General features: G+C 42.1%; 1 protein-coding gene across 11 annotated transcripts in view; it reads left to right on the forward strand.

The window, feature by feature from the left end:
* Positions 1-23,325, forward strand: part of LOC112247333 (SET binding factor 1) — a 76,725-nt gene that overhangs the window by 6,173 nt on the left and 47,227 nt on the right. The window lies entirely within an intron of this gene.

Below are 23,325 nucleotides of genomic sequence, written 5' to 3' on the forward strand. Positions count from 1 at the left end.
TAATTGACCCCAGGTACGTGCTCCCTGGCCGCAAACATGGAACATTTTTCCTTGAAGTATAATTTTATGTGTAGCTCACATAATAAGAAAAAATGTCACCTTTATTTAACTAGGCAAGTTAGTTAAGAACAACTTCTTATATACAATGACGGCCTATTGGGGAACAGTGGGTTAACTGCCTTGTTCAGGGGTAGAAGGACAGATTTTGTCAGCTCGGGGATTCGATCTAGCATCCTTTCGGTTACTGGCCCAACGCTAATTATCGTTATCGAATGAAAAAATATAGATATCGTGATAATTTATTTGCCATATCGCCCAGCCCTAGTTACATATCGTAATATTGTTATGGATGCTATATCGTGCCCTTCGTCACCACAAACGACTTCACATCGTAGACCTCAATACAATAGAATTATGAGAATTGCAATACATATCGCATCAGCACTTATTTAGTGATAATATCGTATCGTGAGGTCCCTGGCAATTCCCAGCCCTAGTGAGTGAATCTTCTATCCCCCAGTTTACTTGCTTTAAGTGAAGGGTAGGGAGAGGGGTTTGATACATTTGATTGCTGTAAATCTATTGTTTGAATTTTCTGAGCCACCCTCCCCTGTCCCACTCATTGGGGGACGACGACATGGGCATTAAGCCATAGGCCTTCTATCTGTTGTGGTCAATCTCTGTGGTCAATGCCCTGTGTAACAGCTCTCCCCATAGTCACTCTGTTCTCTGTTAACTTAGGGCCAGGCGTCCTGTGAGCGGGACACCTGTCGACAACTTCCGGTGAAATTGGAGGGCGCACAATTCAAATAAATAATAATAAATTATGGATATTAAACATCTAGGTACATACAAGTGTCTTATATCGGTTAAAAGCTTACATTCTTGTTAATCTAACTGCATTGTCCGATTTACAATAGGCGTTTACAGTGAAAGCATGCCATGCGATTGTTTGAGGACGGCGGCCCACATCAAAATATTTTTCAACCAGCACAGGCTTCGTAAAATCACAAATGGCGATGAAATATTTACTCACTTTTTGAAAATCTTCCTCTGATTTGCAATCCCAAGGGTCCCAGCTACAACATGCATGGTCGTTTTGTTAGATAAAATTCTTCTTTATACCCCAAAAAGTCTGTTAAGTTGGTGCCATCGATTTGAGTAATCCACTCGTTCAACATGCAGAGAAAGGAATCCAAAAAGCTACCGCTAAACTTTGTTAACCTCACTGGCGCAGGCGTTTAAGAAGTTAATCTTTAAGCCGATGTATAACACTTGTATTTTTTATTTGTTTATTATGACCATTTCTGTATTTTGAATTTGGCGCTCTGCAATTTCACCAGATGTTGCGCCAAATTCAAAATAGAGAAATGGTCATAATAAACATAAATAAAAAATACAAGTGTTATACATCGGCTTAAAGATGAACTTCTTGTTAATCCAGCCACGTTGTCAGATTTCAAAAAGGCTATACGGCGAAAGCATACCATACGATTATCTGAGCACAGCGCCCCGCTTACAAAAGCATATAAGCATTTTACAACCAAGTAAAGGAATTACAAAAGTCAGAAATAATCACTTACCTTTAAAGATCTTCATATGGTTGCAGTCACGAGTCCCAGCTACACAAATGTTTGTTTTGTTCGACAAAGTCCCTCTTTTATATCCCAAAACTCAGGTATGTTTGCACGTTTTGTTCAGTAATCCACTGAACAAAACGGCGGTCAAAACATGCAGACGAATACATCCTAATAGTACCGGTAAAGTTCGTTGAAACATGTCAATGTTTATAATTAATCCTCAGGTTGTCAATTGTCTAAATAATCGATAATATTTCAACTGAACAATAGCGTATTCAATGGAAAGGAGAAACAATGAAGGTCACGCGCGCAAACCAGCTCTGCATTCTTCCTCAGTCCACTGACAGAAAGGTCTCATTCTTCTTAATTTTTCAGAAAACAAGCCAGAAACAATGTCTAAAACTGTTGACATCTAGTGGAAGCCATAGGAACTGCAATCTGGGTCCTAACCCATTAGGTTCTCTATAGGCATTAAATTGAAAAGTACCCGCATAAAAACAAAAATCCCACTTCCTGGATGGATTTTCCTTAGGTTTTTGCCTGCCATATTAGTTATACTCACAGATATTATTTTAACAGTTTTGGAAACTTTAGAGTGTTTTCTATCCACATCTACCATATGCATATCCTAGCTTCTGGGCCTGACTAAAAGGTAGTTTACTTTGGGCACGCTTCTCATCCAGATGTTGAAATACTGCCCCCAAGCCATAAGAAGTTAAAACAAGTCAAAATACATTTCTATTCAATCCTCAGGTACCCTAAAATGTAATTAAACTATAATATTTCATACGGAAAGAAGTATGTTAAATAGAAAAGCTAAATTAGCAAGTGTGCATCCTCTTCGTCGCGTGTGCACACAAGACTGATTTCCAACTCTGACTCAAGCTTGAAACCTTGAACAAAGACTATTGACATCTAGTGGGAGCCATAGGAATTGCAATCTGGGAGCTGGAATTGCATAGGACCCATAGCTTTCCAATGAAAGAGCATGGGCTCTCAAAAAAACAAAAAAAATTCTGGTTGGTTTTTCTTTGGATTTTCTCCTACCATATCAATTGTGTTATCTCAAATTATTTTAACATTTCTACAAACTTCAAAGTGTTTTCTATCCAATGGTACCAATGATATGCATATCCTGGCTTCTGGGCCTGAGTAACAGACAACAGTTTACTATGGGCATGTCAGTCATACAGGAAGTGGAGGAAAAATAGACCCTAGCCTGAAGTTTTAAAGACCGCACCAATAAATATATACATTTATTAAACTTCACAAAGAGATTGAAAAACCATCCTGTCACTTTTTCAAAATACCTCTGTATAGGGTATATATGGTATACCGCCCTAGCCTTGTTGATGATCCCTGCTCTAGAAGTCACTGACCACTACAGGCCTAAAAACTGTAGGCTATTGCTGTTAGCATAGCATAGCACTATGCTAACATGCTGAAGAGTGTCACTGATTAAAGTTGGAGATATTTGGATCCTTTCCCCCCTAGTCTGTCTGCATACAGCTGTGATGTAAATGTGATATGTGGGCAACACTAGTTTAGTAGCTTGTCACCTAACAGACTGTGCTGCTGCTGCTGCTGGCTGGCCAGGAGTGTGTTGTGCGTGAGTAGTTCAATGTGTGTCTGCCATGCTCCACAAGGAATGTGACGCTTATGAACTCTTGCATGATCAGTTCTCCCCAAACCTGACCCCTTCCAAGATAAGTGAAAGCCAAAACACTCTTTCTATACCAGGGCACTAAGGGCTTTGAGACAGGGCAGGTAGATACTGTAGGCTGCTGTATTTCCATACCGGTAATGTAGAAAAGACAGGGGATCAAATGGAGAAGTCTGATACAGAACAGGCACTTAGTTTGGTATTAGAAAAAAGTCTGACCTCTGACTTCACAGTGCTTAGATTCATTGGAAAGTTTACACGTGTGGGTGGTCATTGCCAGAAAGTAGTAGAGTAGGAGGAGAAGGAAACAGACCTCAGAGACAAGCGCAGACGACTGCAAAGGAAGCGAGTAATTAAAAAAAAATATATATGTTTATCAGTTGACCATATTTGGAGGTGAACAGTGACCTTGACTGTTTTGCTGCAAAACAAAAAGGGAAAAGTTAAAGTGAATACTTGTTGGCCACATCTCTCTTGTCTGAATGGTACCATATTCTCTATGTAGTGCACAACTTTTGACCAGGATGTGCATTTCAGGTTACCTACATAGGGTGCCATTTGGGGGACAACCTTCTCTCTCGCTCTCGTATTTCCTCTCCTTGAAAGGCTGTGTTTTTGTTTTGGGGGTTTGGGGAGGGGGCTGACAGAGGGGGCTATAAGTTTAGCAGGAAGGATGTGTTTTTTTCCACAAAGAAAATGACCCTCATGGTCACTATGGCAATGGCGGTTTCCCTTTTTGGTCTGTCTGCAAGCCAGTGTTGGTTGCTAGTAGAGATTGCTTTAAAATGGATTGGGCTAATCTTTTTTTTGCCTAGTGATTATTTTTTTCCCCTGCTGACTACTATTTACAAATTCTGGGGGAAAAAAAACATTATAGAGATATTTGGATTCTATTTATTTATTTATTTATTGCCATACTCTCCAGTGACCAGTCACATTGCATCCCACCCAGTGTCTCTGAGCCAAGTAGAGGTCTGGGCCTGCACTGCTGCTTTTAATCAGAGAGAGTGACTCTCACTTATTCATATTACACATCAACACTGTGTGTGCGTGTGCAGCATAGAGAGAGGACAGTGTGAGTGGGTGTGGTGATAGGCTTGAAAATGATATCATGTTTATGTGTGCGAGGGAGAAAGCGTGCATTGTGCATCGGGCCTGTAATGGATCCACTTCTCTGGCCATGTGTGGTTTGGCCTCAGGAGCCTGAAAAATGCAGAGCTTGCACAGTGCAGTAACCATGTCACGCTAACCTTGTTAGTGTCCTGCTGTCTTTTTTTTTTATCGGGTCGATACATATTTGATCATGTTGAAACTATAAAGATTAGATAAAATCATGACATATGTGCTAAGGATAAGTGATGTAATGTGAAGGCAGGTACCAGAGCAGCTCCCCTCCTGTCACCATTTTAACCTGTCAGTTGCAGTAACCAGCTGTCACATCATGGTGGTTTGGAGACGAAAGCGAGAAGCTGTTGTCTGTTCTGATGCCAAGAACACAACATTGATTGGTCTTTCACATTTAGTAGATGTTATCGCGGGTGTAGCAAAATGCTTATGTTCCTAGCTCCAATAGTGCAGTAATACCCTTGACTGTCCATCCAAGACAATGATCATTTTCAGTCAACAGCCAGTCACTATTCCAACTTGTATATTCTCCAAGATCACTCAGTGTTTCATGGTCATCTAAGACCGGGTTTCCCAAACTCAGTCCTAGGCCCCCCCACCCGGTGCACATTTTGACTTTTGCCCTAGCACTACACAGCTTATTCAAATAACCAATGCATTGTCAAGCTTTGATTAATTGACTCAGCTGTGTGGTGCTAGGGCTAAAACAAAGGGTCCTGGGGCAGTTTGGGAACCCCTGATCTAAGGCCGCCATCTCAGCCCCTTGTCAGCATAGGACCCCTTCCCAACTTCAACTCCGTCCCTGCTTCACCAGTTTCTTACCTTTCTCCACCTATCTACCCCACTCCCTTCCTCTCTTTCTCCACCTCCAGTAGTTTTTACCCAACAGCATGTCCTGCTGATAGTACTGTGTCTGATATTCCCTCACGCTGCCCGGCTCAGTTCACATTCCAGTCACGCTCCAGTCTGAATGCTCTGCAAGGAAACCCTGCTCTTACATCAGACTCTGTTACTTCGTCACCCAGGAGACAACTAAAGTCGAGTCTACCTGACTGTCCACGTTGGCCCGGACTCACTCTGCTGAGGTTTCACTGTTGATAAGCTCACATAGTTGTACCTGAGCCAAGACAATCAGGGTCTCTCACCATATCTAATTTAGGCCCAAGAGCCCAGTTTTGAGAGTTCCTGCCTGTAACACACCTGATTCAATGAATCAACTGGGCTTTTGATGATTAGTGGAATCAGTTGTGTTAGTGCAATGCTGGAACAAAAGCCTGCACAGTCCCTGTGAGTAACCTGGAGTTAGGACCAGGAGTGAGAACTCAGGTTACTATGATGTCTATAAAGGTTACTATGGTCTCTACAGGTTACTATGGTCTCTATACAGGCAATCTCCATGTCAGCTTTCTTTCTAAGGGGGAGGTCTAAAGAACTTAGAACTATGGTCAGGGCTGCTACCAACACGTCAGGTGTCGAGTGGCTACTTCTACCTTGTGATGCAAGGGGAAGCACTACAGTACTGTCTAGTGGCTACTTCTACCTTGTGATGCTAGGGGAAGCGCTACAGTACTGTCTAGTGGCTACTTCTATCTTGTGATGCTAGGGGAAGCACTACAGTACTGTCTAGTGGCTACTTCTATCTTGTGATGCTAGGGGAAGCACTACTGTACTGTCTAGTGGCTACTTCTATCTTGTGATGCTAGGGGAAGCACTACTGTACTGTCTAGTGGCTACTTCTATCTTGTGATGCTAGGGGAAGCACTACAGTACTGTCTAGTGGCTACTTCTATCTTGTGATGCTAGGGGAAGCACTACTGTACTGTCTAGTGGCTACTTCTACCTTGTGATGCTAGGGGAAGCGCTACAGTACTGTGTGAGACATTTCCTCTTCTCTGGAAGAGCAGAACCACCCGGTCAACACTTAACATCCGCTAACTTTCTCACCTTGTGACCACGGACCAAAATGAACATCACCTGCATAGTTTCACTTCACCTCCACCGTGTCACACTTAGTGTGTCACTGGGCCTCTCGCAGGTTTTATTTATTTTAATTTACCTTTATTTAACTAGGCAAGTCAGTTAAGAACAAATTCTTATTTTCAATGAGGCCTAGGAACAGTGGGTTAACTGCCTGTTCAGGGGCAGAACGACAGATTTGTACCTTGTCAGCTCGGGGGTATGAACTTGCAACCTTCCGGTTACTAGTCCAACGCTCTAACCACTAGGCTACGCTGCCACCCCAGCGGCCTCTCGCAGGTGGGTCCTACTGATCAATGGCCTGCAAACCTCACTCATGAAAATATCTGCGTGTTAAAAGTTCACCAGGCATAGGCCTAACTTTAATTTTGACATGCTGCTGCCAACTGCCTCTGCCTCTCCAGAACTGTAGCTATGATTCATATTTCAAATCATTATAATTTAGTTTGTGTTTGCAGTTAACACCCTCTACTGTAAATGTTGATAGTGCCTCCAGGGCCTAAGGTCTAGGGCCTGTTCTTTTCCCATCAACCATACTCTAAATGGTTCAACTTTCACCTACAGGGTGAACTAAGGATTAACTAAGGATTATGCAAGGGCTCCTGCTTGTGCCACCGCTCACCAAAAATGTAGGTTTTGAGAATAACAGTTGCAAAATCATAGGTAAAGGCCAAAACCAATAGCAACAGCCACTTTAAAGGGGTAATCTGCAGTTGCTACATCATTTTTTGATTAATAAATGAATGATAAACTTAGTACCAATTGATTCTTGAAGAATGTAACTTATAAAAGACTCATAAGCTTAGTTAAACTGTCGTACCCCATCAGAACCCCAAATATATGCTTGTTTTACGCCAATGTTTGTAAACAAAGTAAAACACTATATAGCCTCAACATGGTTGTAACTATAATGTTGATATCACAGATGGTCAGTCCTTGCATCCATATCTCTGTCTATGAATTTGAGAGCGGTTGCATTTTTTTCAGCCCCATCCCGCATATTATTACCGAAAAAACTTTTGTTTCAACTGCTGATTGTCACTGTAAGGCAAACAGTAATGTTTAATAATTTATCTGACCATGTCATTGACATTGCTCTAGTACCTGGTGCCACCCTGTGCTGGCCAAGCCTGGTACACCTTTGTAGCACAGACCTTTCTAGGGACCAGGTCCCTTTGAATGTTTTAGACTTGCAGACAGTTGCCGGTCTATTGTTTCCTGGTTAAAAAATGTTGTCCATTAAAATAACATCAAATTGATCAGAAATACAGTGTCAACATTGTTAATCTTGTAAATAACTATTGTAGCTGGAAACAGGAGATTCTTTATGGAATATCTACATAGGTGTACAAAGGCCCGTTATCATCAACCATCACTCTTGTGTTTCAATGGCACGTTGTGTTAGCTAATCCAAGTTTATAATTTTAAAAGGCTAATTGATCATTAGAAAACCCTTTTGCAATTATGTTATCACAGCTGAAAATTGTTTTTCTGATTTAAAGAAGCAATAACACTGGCCTTTAGACTAGTTGAGTATCTGGAGCATGAGCAGTTGTGGGTTCGATTACAGGCTCAAAATGGCCAGCAACAAAGTACATTCTTCTGTAACTCGTCAGTCTATTCATGTTCTGAGAAATGAAGGCTATTCCATGCGAGAAATGACCAAGAAACTGAAGATATCGTACAACGCTGTGTACTACTCCCTTCACAGAACAGCACAAACTGTCTCTAACCAGAATGGAAAGAGTGGGAGGCCCGGTGCACAACTGAGCAAGAGGACAAGTACATTAGTGTCTAGTTTTAGAAACAGACACCTCACAAGTCCTCAACTGGCAGCTTTGTTAAATAGTACCCGCAAAACACCAGTATCAACCTCAAACGTGAAGAGGTGACTCCGGGAGGAAGCTGCCATTTGAGGACTTGTGAGGTGTCTGTTTCTAAAACTAGACACTAATGTACTTGTCCTCTTGCTCAGTTGTGCACCGAATATCTACCTATGTAGATATTCCGTTTAAAAATCTGCCGTTTCCAGCTACAAGAGTCAATTACAACATTAACAATGTCTACACTGATTTCTGATCAATTTGATGTTATTTTAATGGACAAAAAAATGTGCTTTTCTTTCAAACACAAGGACATTTCTAAGTGACCCAAATCTTTTGAACGGTAGTGTATATTGTCATGGTAAGCTTCATTACATTGCAGACTTCTAGGCTCTGTTGTCCAGTACATAGAGACTGTTGTTATGACAACCATGTTTATTTGAACAGTGGTTTGTTTTTGTGCAGTGGGTGTGTGCATACATGCTCTTCCATGATTCTCTATGCAAAACTATAGTGAAATGACTTTTTTTTTAAATGAAGTGAAGGAGCCAATGACTTGAGTGTTGTAAAGTGTTTTAAAGTGGTGATATCCCACATAGACAGAACCAGCAGCAGAGAGGAGATCCATTAGCAATACCTCTGAAACACTATAAGCATCCCTAAACGTGTGTGTGTGTGTGTGTGTGTGGTCCTCCATGCCATGTATTAATGGAAATCTTTAGAGCCTGTTCTGTTTCGCTAACTCAGCAACATAAATATCCTGAAATGGCACCTGGGAATGTTGGAACCTGAGTGAGACTTTAGTATTCCACCATCAGCACTCAGGGAGTCAAGGAAAGTCAGCTTGAGTGTCCTGTTCCAGATGGCTGGCTGAGCACACAGCCACTGACAATTCATCACATGGTCTCTGATAGGCTGAGGGAGAGTGGGGGACGGAAATAAGAAGAGGGAGAGTATGATGGAAAGGAGGAGGAGAGACACTGGAAGTGATGGGTAGGATGACTCCGGTACAGTGATGGAATGTACACTGACAGACTAACTGTGCACTTTCCACCAGACGTGGTGTTGGCAGGAGAATTTCGGGGGGACCTTAATTAACAATATGCAAACAATGTGTGTTTAGCTTTTCAATGCTTCAGATGTACAATGACAGGGGCGCGTTGCACATGCCCGTAAGGCCACTAATGCCATCATACTGTGGGCCTATGGCTGACAGCCCTGACTATTAAATTGCTATCACAGGAGGTTGGTGGCATCTTAATTGGGGAGGACGGGCTCGTGATAATGACTGGAGCAGAATGGGTGGAATGCTACCATACATCAAACACATGGTTTGCAGGTGTTTGATGCCATTCTATTAGCTTCGTTCTCCCCTCCGCAGCCTGTTGTGGTTCCTGTTGACTCTGTCGGTCTTCATAATTTTCCCCTCTAGGATAAATAATGACCTCCCGTAAAATCTAACTAGCTAGTAGACTACTCTCTCTCTTTCTGGCAGCTGAAGAGGCAAATCCGTTCAACCTCCTCCATGCCTGTTATCAACACATGCATTTGCAGCATGTGTTTTTAATTTACAATGAAAAATACATCAAGATAACAAGCTAAAATGAAGTTAGCTAGCTGATTATATTTATCTTAGCTATACAGTATGTCAGGTTGGCTAGCTAGCTAGCACCTCATTGGCCTAAACACAGTGGCCTGCTGTAGCCAGCTAGCTACTAGGCGACATTCTGTTAGCTGTCTGAAAGCGCTTAAGAAAACACATTGCACCGAAGTATGGTGTGCTGTTTGTCTGCCACAAATGTTTGCTTGCTGACTACACAGTGTATGTAAGGGACCACCCGCCTGGGCGTCTGACTGTTGCCATTTTTGTCCGTTTTGCAAATTATAGCCGCCACTTTGTTCAGAAGTGCTAAGTACTCTCGGCCGGCAAACACTTGAATTGTGTCTGTGCCTTAAGGCAGACTCCTTCCCTCAGCTCTGCTTGGTAATATCACCTTTACCAGATGCAGAATGTCCTGCACCCTGGCTTTGTACTCAATGCCATAAACAGCACTCTTATCTGCACTATATAGCCAAGTTAACGTTATTCCTTGTGTTTTTTTTAATGGGGGCTGGGTCAGCTTTAATATTGCAGATTGTGGTTTTATTCCTTCTGTTACTTTTTTCTACTATTTCTCTTGTTTCTCTGCATTGTTGGGAAGGGCCCGTAAGGAAGCATTTCACTGTTAGTCGACACCTGTTTACGAAGCATGTGACAAATACAATTTAGATTTTATTCTATCCACCCCAATCACTGCCCAAGGCTGATAGCATATCTCAACCTTGTGGCAGAGGAATCACTCTGCCAGGGTGTGTACCTGACTGTGTCTGTTATGGTAACTGTAGTCTATTGTGAAACGTTATTATTATCAAAGGTCATTTTAGGTCACTAAGTTTGTATGGAGGGAAATGTTACTACTGGGCCCAGTTACTCCATTTTCACTGAAGATTTACCCTGATTTACCCTGGCTCCTGGGACTCACTGGGCCATGGTCTCAGTTGACCTGCTCTGACTTGGGGCCAAGGAAGCCCTAGTTTTGTAAATACAATTTCCCTAGTATAACATCAGGATGTCTGCATTATTAGAGGTCGACCGATTAATCGGAATGGCCGATTTAATTAGGGCCGATTTCAAGTTTTCATAACTATCAGAAATCTGTATTTTGGGACACCGATTTGGCCGATTTTTAATTATATATATTTTTTTACACCTTTATTTAACTAGGCAAGTCAGTTAAGAACGCATTCTTATTTTCAATGATGGCCTAGGAACGGTGGGTTAACTGCCTTGTTCAGGGGCAGAATGACAGATTTTTACCTTGTCAGCTCGGGGATTCAATCTTGCAACCTTACAGTTAACTAGTCCAACGCTCTAACCACCTGATTACATTGCACTCCACGAGGAGACTGCCTGTTACGCGAATGCAGTAAGAAGCCAAGGTAAGTTGCTAGCTAGCATTAAACTTAATCAATCATAATCACTAGTTATAACTACACATGGATGATATTACTAGTTTATCTAGCCTGTCCTGCGTTGCATATAATCGATGCAGTGCATATTCGCGAAAAAGGACTGTCTTGCTCCAATGTGTAACCATAAACACCAAAGCCTTTCTTAAAATCAATACATAAGTATATATTTTTAAACCTGCATATTTATTCAATATTGCCTGCTAACCTTCCTCGTTGCGAACTCTGTGAAGACTATTTCTTCCCAACAAAGACAGCCAACTTTGCCAAACGTGGGATGATTTAACAAAAGCGCATTTGTGAAAAAAGCACAATCGTTGCACGACTGTACCTAACCTAAACATCAATGCCTTCCTTAAAATCAATACACAGAAGTATATACACTGCTCAAAAAAATAAAGGGAACACTAAAATAACACATCCTAGATCTGAATGAATGAAATATACTTATGAAATAGTTTTTTCTTTACATAGTTGAATGTGCTGACACCAAAATCACACAAAAATGATCAATGGAAATCAAATTTATCAACCCATGGCGGTCTGGATTTGGAGTCACACTATAAATTAAAGTGGAAAACCACACTACAGGCTGATCCAACTTTGATGTAATGTCCTTAAAACAAGTCAAGTCTGTGTGGCCTCCATGTGCCTGTATGACCTCCCTACAACGCCTGGGCATGCTCCTGATGAGGTGGCGGATGGTCTCATGAGGGATCTCCTCCCAGACCTGGACTAAAGCATCCGCCAACTCCTGGACAGTCTGTGGTGCAACGTGGCGTTGGTGGATGGAGCGAGACATGATGTCCCAGATGTGCTCAATTGGATTCAGGTTTGGGGAACGGGCGGGCCAGTCCATAGCATCAATGCCTTCCTCTTGCAGGAACTGCTGACACACTCCAGCCACATGAGGTGTAGCATTGTCTTGCATTAGGAGGAACCCAGGGCCAACCGCACCAGCATATGGTCTCACAAGGGGTCTGAGGATCTCATCTCGGTACCTAATGGCAGTCAGGCTACCTCTGGTGAGCACATGGAGGGCTGTGCGGCCCTCCAAAGAAATGCCACCCCACACCATGACTGACCCACCACCAAACCGGTCATGCTGGAGGGTGTTGCAGGCAGCAGAACGTTCTCCACGGCGTCTCCAGACTCTGTCACGTCTGTCACATGTGCTCAGTGTGAACCTGCTTTCATCTGTGAAGAGCACAGGGCGCCAGTGGCGAATTTGCCAATCTTGGTGTTCTCTGGCAAATGCCAAACGTCCTGCACGGTGTTGGGCTGTAAGCACAACCCCCACTTGTGGGCGTCGGGCCCTCATACCACCCTCATGGAGTCTGTTTCTGACCGTTTGAGCAGACACATGCATATTTGTGGCCTGCTGGAGGTCATTTTGCAGGGCTCTGGCAGTGCTCCTCCTGCTCCTCCTTGCACAAAGGCGGAGGTAGCGGTCCTGCTGCTGGGTTGTTGCCCTCCTACGGCCTCCTACACATCTCCTGATCTACTGGCCTGTCTCCTGGTAGCGCCTCCATGCTTTGGACACTACGCTGACAGACACAGCAAACCTTCTTGCCACATCTCGCATTGATGTGCCATCCTGGATGAGCTGCACTACCTGAGCCACTTGTGTGGGTTGTAGACTCCGTCTCATGCTACCGCTAGAGTGAAAGCACCGCCAGCATTCAAAAGTGACCAAAACATCAGCCAGGAAGCATAGGAACTGAGAAGTGGTCTGTGGTCACCACCTGCAGAACCACTCCTTTATTGGGGGTGTCTTGCTAATTGCCTATAATTTCCACCTGTTGTCTATTCCATTTGCACAACAGCATGTGAAATGTATTGTCAATCAGTGTTGCTTCCTAAGTGGACAGTTTGATTTCACAGAAGTGTGATTGACTTGGAATTACATTGTGTTACCTTTTATTTTTTTGAGCAGTTTATTTTTAAACCTGCATATTTTGCTAAAAGAAATCCAGGTTAGCAGGCAATATTAACCAGGTGAAATTGTGTCACTTCTCTTGCGTTCATTGCACGCAGAGTCAGTGTATATGCAACAGTTTGGGCCACCTAATTTGCCAGAATTTTATGTAATTATGACATAACATTGAAGGTTGTGCAATGTAACAGGAATATTTAGACTTATGGAACGGTTCCGTATTTCACTGAAAGAATAAACGTCTTGTTTTCGAGATGATAGTTTCCGGATTCGACCAAATTAATGACCTAAGGCTCGTATTTTTGTGTGTTATTATGTTATAACTAAGTCTATGATTTGATAGAGCAGTCTGACTGAGCGATGGTATGCACCAGCAGGCTCGTAAGCATTCATTCAAACAGCACTTTCGTGCGTTTTACCAGCAGCTCGTCACTGTGCTTCAAGCATTGAGCTGTTTATGACTTCAAGCCTATCAACTCCCGAGATTAGGCTGGTGTAACCGATGTGAAATGGCTAGCTAGTTAGTAGGGTGCGCGCTAATAGCGTTTCAAACGTCACTCGCTCTGAGACTTGGAGTGGTTGTTCCCCTTGCTCTGCATGGGTAACGCTGCTTCGAGGGTGGCTGTTGTCAATGTGTTCCTGGTTCGAGCCCAGGTAGGGGCAAGGAGAGGGACGGAAGCTATACTGTTACACTGGCAATACTAAAGTGCCTATAAGAACACCCAATAGTCAAAGGTATATGAAATACAAATCGTATAGAGAGAAATTGTCCTATAATTCCTATAATAACTACAACCTAAAACTTCTTACCTAGGAATATTGAAGACTCTTGTTAAAAGGAACCACCGGCTTTCATATGTTCTCATGTTCTGAGCAAGGAACTTAAACGTTAGCTTTTTTACATGGCACATATTGCACTTTTACTTTCTTCTCCAACAGTTTGTTTTTGCATTATTTAAACCAAATTGAACATGCTTCATTATTTATTTGAGGCTAAATTGATTTTATTGATGTATTATATTAAGTGTTCATTTAGTATGGTTGTAATTGTCATTATTACAAAAAAATGTTTAAAAAAAATGTCCGATTTTAATCGGTATTGGCTTTATACACGGTTTACAAAACATTATGAACACCTGTTCTTTCCATGACAGACTGACCAGGTGAAAGCTATGATCTCTTATTGATGTCACTTGTTAAATCTTCTTCAATCAGTTGAAATGAAGGGGAGGAGACGGGTTAAAGAATACTGTTTACGCCTTGAGACAATTGAGACATGGATTGTGTGTGTGCCATTCAGAGGGTGAATGGGTAAGACGAAACATTTGAAGTGCCTTTTGAACGGGGTATGGTAGTAGGTGTCAGGCGCACCGGTTTGTGCTAAGAACTGCAACACTGCTGGGTTTTTCATGCTCAACATTTTCCTGTGTGTGTCAAGAATGTCCTTTGGGTGGTGGACCACTCAGCCAACTTGACACAACTGTGGGAAGCATTGGAGTCAACATGGACCAGCGTCCCTGTGGAACACTTTCGACACCTTGTAGACTCCATACCCTGACAAATTGAGGCTGTTCTGCGGGGGGGCTCGATATTTGGTGTTCTTACTATTTTGTACACTGTATATATTGTGAATCACCCATATGTTTGAACAAAAATCAAGATATGATTTTTAGGCCATATTGCCCAGCCCTAGACTAGTTGCATTGCAAACACAGATGTGTGAACACTGGCCAGGCCACGTGCATGTAGCAACAGACAGGTACTGTCAAATATTCTACTTTAGACCAATTATTGGTCTCATAAGCTCTTACTGCACAGATTAACCCATTCAACATATACTACGTGCACTTACACACACAAAATGCATGAGGACTATATTCTGTGAGATAGACACACACACCTACCTGTGCTACGTGCTGAAGTTCTCAGAGCCAAACCTTAAGGAAGTTTTTATGAGCTCCTCTCTTCTGTCACAGTTTACAGTCCACCACTGAGGAGTACATGTAGAAAACACACCACCACCACCTGGCTGCCACTGAAACAATACGTTTCAATATCCACTCTAGCATACTACTTAAAATGAAGGAATGTATTTTACATGCACTTGTAAGTGGTATTCTAGTATGGATAATTTAGCCAGATGTACTATTGATAATCTACCACTAGCCATCCCGTCACTTTATATGCTACCTGCACATCACTTAATGTAGCACGAAGGAGGTCTAAATTAATAAACAGCAGTGCGATAAAGTTGAAAATGTAAATTCCTTCCTGGTCCCTGACCCGCTGCTCACGTCTGTTTAGACAGAACGTGAGTGGTGTTTTAAACGAATGAGAGAGTACATGTAATATGAAAGGCTGGCTGCCTGCATTTCTGCAGCACTGTGTTTGACTGGTCAAAGTGTTTTTGACACCAGAAAGTTTTTAAAAAAGTGCTCAGGAATGAAGGACAGCTGGTCTACTGAACACAACCCACTGTCTCATGACTCCCACCTTCTCACGAGAAAGGGAGAGCGAGACAGGGATGGTAGCAAAGGTGAGATGAGTAAGAGGAGATGGGTGAAGGGGAGAAGGAGAGTGTGCAGAAGAGACGATGAGTAGGCTATTTCCTTCCCATCTGTGTGTTTGGTTTTGGGAGCTGCCTGCCTGCCCTATAGTTGTTGTTTGTATTGTGACTGGGCTTAGCGGGCTCTTGGTTTTGTTCCCCGGGATAAAGAGCCTGAGACTTTTGTTATTCTCTCAGACTGATGCAGCATTCAACCACAAACTCTCTCTTCCTTCTTTACTTTGTGAATAATGTCTCTTTCAGTGATTGGTCTCATGCTGTGATATAAAGTGAATTCTGTGTGAAGACGACTGTCTGGACAGAGAAGCTCAAATGATGGTTAACAGAGTGATTTGTAGAGGTTATGTAAGAAGGCTTTTGTCATTCTGCTAAGACAAGCAGCACTGACATCTTAGCTGAAGTCTGAAGATAAATCATACTGTGTTCGGGAATAATCGCAAGGGCGTTGTGCCAAGAAAGTGTGCCTATTAGTGAGGCAGCCTGGAACAAGGCCAGTCCCTTCTGGGTCATGATCCCTCAAGGCCAGGTTTAAGGCTCACACACGTTACACAAATGTGGATCCAGCGTTCGTCTGCCGATCGTTCAGCGTGCTTTGTTTTAGGGACCACCCACTTTAGATGTTTTTCTGCCGACATTCTTCATGTGAATCTACAGTACATGTGAAATCTGTGCACGCTCAATTTGCAAATTACATGCAGAGGTGAAGTACTCCCGGCCAGCAAACGCCGTTGATGTGTCTGAGCCCTTAGACTGAAAGTACCTCAACCACTGTGTCAACAATAACTGTGTCATGAAGTAACAGTTTGGCATTGAGCTCATCTTTTTCTTTACGACAGACTGACAGTAAAGTGGGGGATCAATAGTTACATATCACAATACTTTTTAGTTTAATTTATTGGCACCAAAGAAAATAAGTGATCGACAATACAGATAACAACAAATAAATAAATAAACTGTGTAGGTGTGGTTAGAAGCCCAAGGGCCTTATATACTGTAAAAACCACACCACAAACTATATACAATTCAAGTACAAAAATAGAAAAGGTTTGTTAAAACACATAACAAAACCCACTAATCGTAAATGTACAAATGAACTGATCAGCAATCACAACACATTATAAACAGTTTGTTTTGTTTAAATGTCTGTGTGAGAGTTGGGCTATATGGAGGAGATTACTGAGTAGTTTGGTTCATCAGGCTGACCCCCAGTCTTGCCTTGAAGTTATTGAGGGATGATGATGTTTTGGCAATGTGAAGATAAGAATTACAGAGTATGGTACCTCTGTATCTGATAGAGAATTGGCTATGTGAGGTGTGGCAGTTGGGAGGGTGAAGGTTATCGCAGTGTCTTGCTATATAGATAGATTTCAGAATTAACCCGGAAGAATCCATTGAAGGGTTTCAGTAAATTGTCTGGGAGGTATGAGTTTCGTAAATAAAGGTGCAAATCAAAGTTTATTTGTCACGTGCACTGAATACAACAGTGAAATGCTTACTTACAGGCTCAAACCAATAGGGCAAAAAATGTATTAGGTGAACAATAGGTAGGTAAAGAAATAAAATAACAGTAAAAAGACAGGCTATAAAAGTAGCGAGGCTACATACAGACACCGGTTAGTCAGGCTGTTTTGAGGTAGTATTTACATGTAGATAAGGTTAAAGTGACTATGCGTATACGATGAGCAGAGAGTAGCAGTAGCGTAAAAGAGGGGTTGGCAGGTGGTGGGTGGGACACAATGCAGAAAGCCTGGTTAGCCACTGTGCGTGGGCACTGGTTGGTCAACCCTGTGGATGGAGCTAGGTTATTAGAGGAGGTGGCTTGTCTTGGAAATGTATTTTCTATGATGAGTAATTTGTGTAGATAGGAGGCATAGGTGCAGTCCCATGTGGCTCAGTTGGTAGAGCATTGTTCTTACAACAACAGGGTTGTGGGTTAGATTCCCACGGGGGTACCAGTACGGAAAAAAAATTGAAAATGTATCCACTCAATACTGCTCTGGATAAGAGCGTCTGCTAAAAGACTAAAATATAAATACTAGGGATGCACTGATATTACATTTTTGGCCGATACCGATATCCAATATTTTCCATGCCAAAAAACGATACAGATAACCAATATACAATTTTTTCTGCTGCCTTTTTAAGAATTCTAGTGCAGTTAAATAGTTAACACACACACAGACGCAGTGGTCTAAGGCACTGAGTCTCAGTGCAAGAGGCATCAATACAGTCCCTGGTTTGAATCAAGGCTGTATCACATCTGGCTGTGATTTGGAGTCCCATAGGGCGGCGCACAATTGGCCCAGCGTTGTCCGGGTTTGGTTGGGGTAGGCTGTCACTGTAAGAATTTGTTCTTTAACTGACTACTTAAATAAAGGTTACGCGCGCACACACACACACACACACCAACCACACCGACCAAAAAGTTATTTTGTTGAAATTTACACATGTTTTACTGGTAATGGGGACATAATCAAAACCTATTTCTTTCACTTACTTGCTGTACTGTTTTGTTCATTTATTCAGTCGTTTCATTCTCAACCAGGATTTCATCATACATGTCAAGCACTGAAGTTTCAGCTCTGTCTGTCCGTGGCCTCACTTCCTCGGTGCGCACTGTCATTGTGTCCATTTCCATCTTTCCATCTTGTCCAGCTGTGTATGTAACATTTCACGTAAACCCTGTTTCTTTTCTGCATCGAAGTAGCATTATTTGTACCTAGCGTCGAGCATGGTGGCGACACAGTAAAGAGGCTTATCGAGAATGCCACCGAATCGCTTGTTCACAGCCTCGAGTAGTTTTGTAAGTTTTAACGCCACAATCACGTCTGCTGCAGATGCAGTTGAGCTTATTTCTCGAGTCAGTTGTTTGAATGGAACTAGGAGTGTTCATGTTTTAAACATGTTCTCAAATGCCATTGAAATGGCAGCAGCGTTATGAGAACCAGCACATTCTTGAGCGTGCAGTACGGCTTCAGTTCGAAATCAAATCATTTTATTGGTCACATACACATGGTTAGCAGATGTTGTGAGTAAAGCGAAATGTTTATGCTTCTAGATCTGACAGTGCAGCAGTATCTAACAAGTAATATCAACATTTTCACAACAAAACCAAATGCACACAATCTAGTAAAGGAATGGGATAAGAATATAGAAATATATGGATGAGCAGTGACAGAGCGGCTAAGATGCAATAGTATAGAATACATAGTGTAGGATACAGTATATACACGAGATGAGTAATGCCATATATGTAAACATTGTGGCATTATTAAAGTGACTAGTGTTCCATTTATTAAAGTGACCAATGATATCAAGTCTTTAATTAGGCAGCCACCTCTCTGCGCTGTTTAACAATCTGATGGCCTTGAGAAATAAGCTGTTTTTTAATCTCTCTGTCCCAGGTTTGATGCACCTGTACTGACTTCGCCTTCTGGATGGTCGGCAGTGGCTCGGGTGGTTTGTCCTTAATTATCTTTTTGACCTTCCTGTGACATCAGGTGCTGTAGGTGTCCTGGAGGACAGGTAGCTTGCCCCCAGTGATGCGTTGTGCAGAACACACCACCCTCTGGAGAGCCATGCGGTTGAGGGCGATGCAGTTGCCGTACCAGGCGGTGATACAGCCCGACAGGATGCTCTCAATTGTGCACCTGTAAAAGTTAGTGAGGGTTTTCGGTGACAAGCCACATTTTTTTTCAGCCTCCGGAGTTTGAACAGGCACTATTTCAGTTTGTTGGTGATATGTACATAGAGGAACTTAAAACCTTCCACCTTCTATACTGCTGTCCCGTCGATGTGGATAGGGGGGGTGCTCCCTTTGCTGTTTCCTGAAGTCCACAATCATCTCTTTTGTTTTGCTGGCATTGAGTGAGGTTATTTTCCTGACACCACACTCCGAGAGCCCTCACCACCTCCCTGTAGACTGTCTCGTCGTGGTTGGTAATCAGGCCTACCACTGTTGTGTTGTCTGCAAACTTGATGATTGAGTTGAAAGTGTGCATGACATGCAGTCGTGGGTGAACCGGGAGTACAGGAGGGGGCTGAGAACGCACCCTTGTGGGGTCCTAGTGTTGAGGAGGGGAGATGTTGTTTCCTACCTTCACCACCTGAGGGTGGCCCGTCAGGAAGTCCAGGACCCAATTGAACAGGGCGGGTTTGAGACCCAGGGTCACAAACGGAGCGGTAGTCATTTAGTTCAGTTACCTTTGCTTTCTTGGGAACAGGAACAATGGTGGTCATCTTGAAGAATGTGGGGACAGCGTCCTGGGATAGGGATTGATTGAATATGTCCGTAAACACACCAGCCAGCTGGTCTACACATGCGCTGAGGACGCAGCTAGGGATGCCTTCTGGGCCGGCAGCCTTGTGAGGATTAACACGTTTAAATATTTTACTCACGTCGGCCACAAGGAAGGAGAGCCCACAATCTTTGGTAGTGGGCTGCGTCAGTGGCACTGTATCAGCCTCAAAGCGTGCAAAGAAGGTGTTTAGTTTGTCTGGAAGCAAGACGTTGACGTCTGCGACAGGGCTGGTTTTCTGTTTGTAACCCGTGATTGTCTGTAGACCCTGCCACATACATCTCGTGTTTGAGCTGTTGATTGCGACTCGACCTTGTCTCTATACTGACACTTTGGTTGTTTTGATTGCCTTACGGATGGAATAACTACACTGTTTGTCTTCGGCCATATTCCCAGTTGCCTTGCCATGATTAAATGTGGTGGAACATACTTTCAGTCTAGTTCGAATGCTGCCATCCATCCATGGTTTCTGGTTAGGGAAGGTTTTAATAGTCAGTGGGTACAACATCTTCTATAGGTTTCCTTATAAACTCGCTCAGCGTATTATTGTGTTATTATCAGTGTTATTCCCTGAGGCTACCTGGAACAAATCCCAGTCCATGTGATCGATGCAATCTTGAAGCTTGGAATCCGATTGGTCAGACCAGCGTTGGATAGACCTAAGCACAGGCACTTCCTGTTTTAATTTTTGCCTATAGGAAGGGAGCAACAAGATGGGGTCAGGGTCAGATTTGCCAAATGGAGGGCGGGGGAGGGCTTCGTGGAAGTTAGAGTAGCAATGGTGGAGCGTGTTACTCACCCATGTACTGCATTCGATATGCTGATAGACTTTAGGTAGCCTTGTTCTCAAATTAGCTTTGTTTAAATGCTTTAGGGGGGATATACATGGCTGTGACAATAACCTAGGAGAGTTCTCTTGGGAGATAATACCGTCGGCATTTGATTGTGAGGAATTCTAGGTCAGGTGAACAAAGGGAACTGAGTTCCTGTATGTTGTTACATGTTGGAATCAGTTCAAATACCCTGGGAGGTGCATGATCCGCTTTGGGAATGTCGTATTCCTGGTCGTAGTGCTGGTAAGTTGATGTCTCTGATATCCAATAGTTCTTCCCGGCTGTATGTTGGGAAGTATTTCTTAACTATGTAAGAAATAATACATAAACAAAATACTGCACAGTTTCCTACAGACTAGGACTGAAGCTGCCATCTCTATTGGTGCCAAATCCTCGTCGACCCACTGTGCTGTCAGACTCGCTGGTCCAAATGTCAGTCGTGACGCTAATAGCAGTGGATGTGTGTTTCAACAATACTGTGTAACTCCGGTAGGGCAACATCTGAAAAATAGTGTGTACCGGGGATGGATCGACCAGTCGGCGAAAGCCAACATCATCTATGACAGAGCATGGTTGATTGTCATGGGCAATGAATTCCATTATCTTGGCGTTAATGGATTTCGCCTTTTGAGTTGTCTTGCTGAAATATTCTTACTCTTTCAAATGACTGCTCGACTTGAACTTGTTTAGTTGTTGGAAGTGTACGCTTAGTATTTTTCTGCTTTTGTTCTGCGTAGCGCTGTATATCTTTTTGGCATCATTACGTCATCTACTTACGTTATATAATAAAGGTATGCACGTCAGCTTTGACATCGGTTTTGTACATCGGAGTTAAACTAGACATCGGGCCGATGCCGACGTTGGCATTTGTAATCTAATATCAGCCTATTCCAATACGCTCACCGATTTTATGTTCTGCATCCCTATAAATACTAACCCAGACAATATTACAGTAATTGAGATCTGGGTAAATTAAGCTATAGTAAAGAGGTAGGAAGCAATTCTGATGATACCAACAGATTTCATCACTTTGCTGTAGACAAATGTAATATGATCTTTCCAGGTCAACTTTTCATCAATTAGAACTCAGAGGAATCTAGTGGATGTAACTTATTCCATTTCATTCCCACCAATTGCGATTCTGGCTTTTTAAAATTATTGTATACATTTTTTATACAATATTTCTTATTCTTAATAGTGAATACTATAAAGTTCAATTTTTTTTTTTTTTTTTTTTTTACATTTAAAGATAATTAGTTTATCTGGAACCATTCATGAAATGTTGCCGTGCCTGAGTGGGCTTCATGAACTATTGAATCAAAATTCTTATGTGATAAAATCAAATTGGTATCACCAGTGAAGAGCATGGGAAGTATGGTAGAGGACACATCAGCAAGGCCATTAATATAGATTAGGAATAAGAAAGGTCCAATTTTCAAACCCTGTGGGACACCACAGGATATCTTGGCCCTGGTAGATGCACAGCTATTTGCGTAAACAAATTATTTTCGATCATAAACATAACTATACATCCAATTATATGTATAATCATGAAAAACATAATGCAATTTAGGAAGTAATATTTCATGATCAACCATGTCAAAAGATTTGGCTAAATCTAGAAAGATGACGAGCCTATTAATTGTTAAGGGCTGTAAATATTTTATCCACAAGATGCAGAAGAGACATATCGTTGGAGTAGTTTTTACGATCCTCATATAGAATAGTGTTGATTTTAAATGTTTCAACATTCTCTTAAACACCAATTTTTCTAGAATTTTGGGTGATAATTTGTAAAAGATCTTGGATCCCCAGATTTATAGAGTGGGATAACTTTGCCAATTATCACATCTTTAGGAACAATACCAGTTTGCGTAGATTTGGTGAAGGTATACGTTGGAGACTCCGTGATCAAGGAAGACATGGATTTCATCAAAGAGGCACCCACATTCACAAAGTGATTAAATTAACATGAAATACCATCAGGATCACTGTCTTATTTCCAACTATACATTTAGATGGGATAGCTGTAGATGCCTTTTTCTTATTCAACAGTTTATTGATGATTTTCCAAGTTGACTTAATATTATTGAAGGATTCTTGGAATTTGTTAGTAAAATTATATATTTTGGGGGGGTATCTAAAGTAGGTGAGTAAATAAATTTGTTCATATATTTTTTGTAATTTGCAGAATTCAGGGGAGAGGGATTTGTGGGGGACTTTTTATACAACTTGTTGTTTTTTTAACTGAGGATTTTTTGAGACTGGTTGTAAACCAAGGTTTCCAGAACCCTTCTGCTGCTCTCTTACGTGGTTTAACTAAGGGAAAGCAGTGGTGAAATGAAAGATGTGAAAAAAGTCTGGAAAGCAGATTCCACATCGGCCTGATTTATAAACATTTTCCTATGAAATATCATCAATAAACATCTTAAAGCGCTCACAATTACTTGAGTTAAACATTTTACATGTAACGCTTCTAATCATTCCCATCTGTTCATTTCCAGTTGCCAACGAG

This window comes from Oncorhynchus tshawytscha, linkage group LG33, assembly GCF_018296145.1.
Source record: "Oncorhynchus tshawytscha isolate Ot180627B linkage group LG33, Otsh_v2.0, whole genome shotgun sequence".
In the NCBI taxonomy this organism is placed as follows: Eukaryota; Metazoa; Chordata; class Actinopteri; order Salmoniformes; family Salmonidae; genus Oncorhynchus; species Oncorhynchus tshawytscha.